The following is a 6,160-nucleotide window of genomic DNA, read 5'->3' on the forward strand; positions in this document are numbered from 1 at the left end:
ATGGATGAAACTGGGTCACATCCTCATCACTGAATTAACCAGGTGTAGGGGCACACACCATAATCTAAGCTCTTGAGGGGTAAAGGCAGAAAGAAGTGTTGGGCTAAGGAGATAGCAAGAGCTTGTTTACAAGTGAGGACCAAATTTAAATCCCCAGAATCTGCATGAAGCCAGGTATGGTGACGTACATTGTAATTCTAGCAGTGGGAGATGGGAGGTGGGGACAAAATTTCCCAGAAGTCAGCTAGCCATGTGTATGCAACCACAAACAGCAGAGATAACCTGGTACAAAGTGGAGGTCCAATAACAGAGATTGTCCTGTCTCACACAGTTCCCTGACACCCGTGCATATAGATACACACACACACACCAGGCCTTCTGACCCATTCAAAACCTGGGACCCACATTGTGAAAAGAGAGACTTGGCTTTCACAGATTGTTCTCTGACCTCCATATGCACACCATGGCACATGTGCATCCATGTGCACACACAGTTAATAAATGTTTTTAAAAGGTTGTTTTTGTTTTAATTTGTTAGATAGGGTTTCTCTGTGTTTTCTTGACTGTTATAGAACTCGATCTGCAGACCAAGCTGGCCTCAAACTCAGAGATCTACCTGCTTCTGCTTCCTGGGTGCTGAGATTAAAGGCACACACCATCACTGTCCAGTTTGTTTGTTTGTTTGTTTTAGATGGCATCTCTCTATGTAGTCCTTAGTGTTCTGGAACTCGCTCATTAGACAAGGCTGCCCTCAACTCACAGAGATCCACCTGCCTCTGCCTCCTGAGTGCTGGGATTAAAGGTGTACATAGCAAGTTTGAGGCCAGGTTGGACTATGTGAGGCTCCAGCCCCAAAACAGAGCCAAGAATTAAATCTTGGTTGAATACTTGATACTTAAGATGCCGAGCATCTTCAGTTTTTCCATAGTTAATTGATACTTTCTTGTGATCACCAGTGCTGAAAATACCACATAAATATGTGCAATACAGAATAGCAGGAGCATGTTTATGGTTGTTTCAGGAATTGTTGAAAATTCTGTTCTATTCCTAAACCAAAATGTAATGACGTTTAAAGAAACACAAGTCACCAGGTGATGGCAGCACATGCCTTTAATCCCAGCAAGTGGCCCTCGGAGTTCTAAGCCAGTCTGGTCTACAGAGTAAGTTTAAGGACAGCCAGGGCTACACAGAGAAACCCTGTCTTGAACACTCCCCCCAAAAAGAAACAAGTCAGCAATTGACTGGGTTTTTTGTTTTGGGGTGTGTATGTGTGTGTTGTATGGTGTGTGTGTGTGTGTGTGTAGTGGCATTTCAATTGTAATTTAACAAATAGAGACTGCCTGAATATCTGAGAGTAAAACAGTCCCACTGGTCTGTAAGGCTGACTGCCACTGGCTCGACCTCAGTCTGAAACGGTGATCCTGCCTCCAGGAATCTCAGAGTGAGACTGTATGTTGAGAGCTGTTTCCTCCAATTTTATAATCTTCTCTAGAGCTGGGATTAAAGGCATGCACCACTGTCATTAAAGGCATGTACCGCCCAGTTTCTATGGCAACTATTGTAGCTACAGGGATTAAAGGTGTGTGTCATTATGGCTACTGATATTAAAGGTGTGTTACCATAATCTGGTATGTAAGGCTGACCCAGTGGGACTGTTTTACTCTCAGATCTTCAGGCAGTCTTTATTTATTAAAATACAATTGAAATGCCACTGTGTGTGTGTGTGTGTGTGCGCGCGCGCGCACGCGTGTGTGCACAGGTGTGAATGTCTTCCTCTTTCACTCTATACCTTATATCCTGGAGGCAGTCACTTGCTGAACCAGGAGTTTGTCATCTGGCTAGGCTGACTAGTCATTGGGTTCTTAGGATCCACCAGTCTCCGCCTCCCAGTGCTGGTGTTATAGGGTCATGTAGCCATGCCCAGCTTTTTATATGGATGCTGGATATTTGACCTCAAGTCCTTGTGCCTTCACTCTTAAGCCCTAGGCCCTTTAAATAGTAAGTTTTTATGTTTTTGTTTACAGATATTTTGTCTGCAGGTATGTCTGTATACTACATGCCTAGTTGCCCTGGAGGCCAGATGGTATCAGATCCTCTGGAACTGGCATTACAGACTATTGAGTCTTGAACCACTATGTGAGGTCTGAGAATTGAACCTAGGTCCTCTGGAAGAGCTTTTAACCATTGGGCTCCAGTCCCTTTAAACAGTAATTTTAAAAATCATTCTCACAGTACAATTTTAAAGATATACTAATTTGATATTTACATGCTGAGGAGTGGTAGTAGGAAAATATTAAAAGTCTGCTTGGCCTAATTAAACCATTGTTTCTGGACGTCTTAATTTGGGTGCTATTGCTATGATGAAACACCATGACCAAAAGCAAGTTGGGGAGGAAAGGGTTTATGCTTCTACATCCACAGTCCATCATTAAAAAAAAAAAAAATCAGGAAAGGAATTCAAACAGGACAGGAACCAGGAGGCAGGAGCTGATGCAGAGGCCATGGAGGATGCTGCTTACCAGCTTGCTCCCCATGGCTTGCTCAGCCTGCTTTCTTGTAGAGCCCAACCCAGGGATGGCCCCGCCCACGGCAGGCTGTGTGGTGATTGGAATAAGTATGGCCCCCATAGACTCGTGTGTTTGAATGTGTGGCCTGTACGGAGTGCACTATTAGGAGGTGTGACCATGTTTAGTAAGTGTGGTCTTGTTGGAGGACTTGTGTCTCTGTGGGGTGGGGCTTTGAGGTCTCAACCTCTGCCCAACGTGGAACACAATCCACTTCTGCTGCCTATGGATCAAGATAAAGCACTCTCAGCTCCTTCTGCAGCTCCATATCTGCCTGCCTGCTGCCATGCTTCCCACCATGGTGATAATGGACTAAACTATAAGATAGCTTCAATTACATGTTTTCTTCTATAAGAGTTAACATTAAAGTCAATGTGGTCATGATGTCTCTTAATAGCAATAGAAACCCTAAGACAGACTGGGCCCTCCCCTCTATCACTAATTAAGAAAATCCCCTACAGACCTGCCTACAGCACAGTCTTAGGAAGACACTTTCTCAAATGAGGTTCCCTCCTCTTATGACTCTTGCCTTTGTCAAGTCAATATAAAATTAGCCAACATACTGTGAGAACAGAAAACTATAAAGAGTTTGAAAACGACAAAACACTGCAGTTCGTAATATATAGTAGTACATAGTCGTCTTGAGCCTAGGCTGAACTGTTTTAGACAGTGTTGTTAGTGTGTGCTGTGACTGCATGCACCAGGCAAGGCGTACGTACATGTTTGTTCACAGCCAAGGCTGCAGTGACATCACACAGTGCATCGCAGGTAGGCATGGCCAGCATGGCCTTAGGTTCATTTCACCTTTGACTCTGAAATAGCATTTGGTGATTGCACATTTAGAAAACTTTTGTGACCCTCACCTTTAATTATCTGACCTGGTATGTGGTCAGCACCCACCGTTTAAAAACCTGGGACATAAAGACACTTTTGTCATTAATGGGACTTATGTCTTCAGGTCGCCCAACAGACAACTCAAGGTGAAATGGGGCTGAAACAACCCATTCTTTTAGCCTGATTGGTCTTTTTCTGTTGTCTCATATTTACCATTTTCTCCCTTTAAATCATTTGGTACTTCTCTAGCACCGGTGTTCGTAAACACTGCTCTCATCTGCTGAAGAACCTATCATGGCTTTCTGCCTTTTTGCTAATTGTTGTGTGTGTGTATGTGCACACGCGCGTACTCACAACCATCTGTAACTCCATTTCCAAGGGATTCAACACTTTTATCTGGCTTTCTCTGGCACCAGGCATTCTTTTGCTGCAATACATATATGCAGGCAAAATATTCATATACATTAATAAATCTGAAAGCAAATGTTTCTGTTGCTGTTGATTCAGGGTCTTGCTGTGTAGTCCTGGCTGTCCTGGAATATACTGTGTAGATCAGCCTGGCCTCTGCTGGGATTAAAAGCATACACCACCACATCTAGCTGAGATACTTAGTTTTTTGTTGTTGTACTAGAGATTGAACCCAGGCCCTCACATGTACTAGGCAAGTGCTTTATCATTGAGCTAACCCACAACCCTTTAAAAAAAAAAAAATTAGCCGGGTGGTGGGGGCGCACGCCTTTAATCCCAGCACTCGGGAGGCAGAGGCAGGCGGATCTCTGCGTCTCTGTGAGTTCGAGACCAGCCTGGTCTACAGAGCTAGTTCCAGGACAGGCTCCAAAACCACAGAGAAACCCTGTCTCGAAAAACAAACAAAAAAAAATTTTTTTTAAAAATTAACACTGAAACAACTCAGGTCCTCAAGCCTGATAGCAAGTGCCTTTATCTGCTAAGCCATCTTGCCAGCCCTTTCTGCCAGATTGTGGATGCCCTCTAAAATTGGCCAGTTGCCCTGAGAAGGGGATAGGAAGACCACAACCTATCCCACCCAACCCCCATCTGCCCAGTGCAGTTTCTCCAGAAACACAGTTGATGCTTGCTCCAGAGTTTGAATTTTAGCTGTGAAGGGGAATTGGAGTGTGCCCAGTTTCCTGCTGGGAAGCGGTGGCTAGAGAGAAATGCTGAGGCCCAGTGCTAATTTTGCTGTAGACTATAGGGAATTCCCTAAATTGGTCTGATGACCTGGACCCTGTCACACATGACTGTTACATTATGACACAGAATTGAAGTTCTTTGCATATGTGCATAAAAAATGGCCTTGCGAGCCGTTGCCATGTTTGGTGTGGGACAATTCTGTATTCTGTCAATTATATTTTAAATAAACACTGATTGGCCAGTGGCCAGGAAGTATAGGCAAGGCAAAGAGAACAGGAGAATTCTGGAAAGAAGGAAGCCCATTCCTCCCCAGACCTGCCCAGACACGGAAGAAGCAGGATGTGACCTGCCCTGCTGAATAAGGTACTGAGCCATATGGCTAACACAGATAATGGGCTAATAATGGGCTATATAAGTTATAAGAGTTAGCCAATAAGAAACCTGAGCTAATGGGCTGAGCAGTGTTTTAGTGAATACAGTTTCTGTGTGATTATTTCGGGGCTAAGCTAGCTGGGCGGCCTGGGCAACAAGCAGGCCCTCATGTTACATGTTTGATTGCAGAAAGTTGTTGATAAGAACACCACCCTGAGCATATGGTTTGCCTGCATGTGCAGCCAACTAGAGCCTTCCAACCTCAACCATTTTTTGAAGAGAGGCAGTACTGATGGAGATAGGCACTATTCATGTGGGTCTGTCCAGTCAGAATAAATTCCCCAGTCCTGAATAGAAGAGGAGTTGACTTAGAGCTCAGGCTTCCTGGCTGACCTTCAGGGCCATCTGTTTCAGCTTGGGAGGAGCCCTTTTCTCCTGCTAGTCAGTTCTATTGTAGTCTCTCCTTTGGAGACTCAAAAATGGCTATACAAGCAAGAAGAAACTGATGAGGGGGTTTTGTCTTTTGCAGTGTTTTTCTTTAAATCAACTTGTAAAGGAGAGAGACAAGAAATTGCATAGGTCCCAAAGGAGGAGCAGTTATGGGGGGAGGACAGGAGGGCCTGGGTCTCAATTCAGTCCCTTGCTTCCACCAAAGGCATCCCATGCTGGCTTAGCCCAGAAAGTTCTTTCCCTCTACCTCAGATTTTGTGGCTGAGCCTGGTGAAGACAGCATAAAGGAGGAAAAGAGAAAGGCATAGTGTAATGGTGAAGTGTAGGCGGAGACCCGAGTAATCACACAAAACTAAATTACAACACAGTTTGGCCAATAGCTTAGGCTTATTACTAGCTAGTTCTTACATCTTAAGTTAACCCATTTCTATTAATCTGTGTATCATCATGAGGATGTGGCCAACTGGTAAGATTACAGTGTCTTTCTCCTCTAGCAGCTAGCTACATGGTGTCTCCCTGACTCTACCTACTCTCTCTCTCTATCTCTGTTTGGATTTCCCACCTGGCTTCACTCTGCTAAGCCATTGGCTGAAACAGCTTTATTCATTATCCAATAAAAACAATACATATACATAAGGACCTCCCACATCAGTGAAGTTAACCTGGGAATTCTGGTCTAATTCCTTTGCTTTTTGAACCTCAGATTAGATTCTCCATGTAAAATGTGACCTCAGAATATGAGGATTAAATGAAAAGCTTCTGATTTTCAGAGTAAACACCCCAGGTAC

Source organism: Microtus ochrogaster, chromosome 6, assembly GCF_000317375.1.
Source record: "Microtus ochrogaster isolate Prairie Vole_2 chromosome 6, MicOch1.0, whole genome shotgun sequence".
NCBI lineage: Eukaryota > Metazoa > Chordata > Mammalia > Rodentia > Cricetidae > Microtus > Microtus ochrogaster.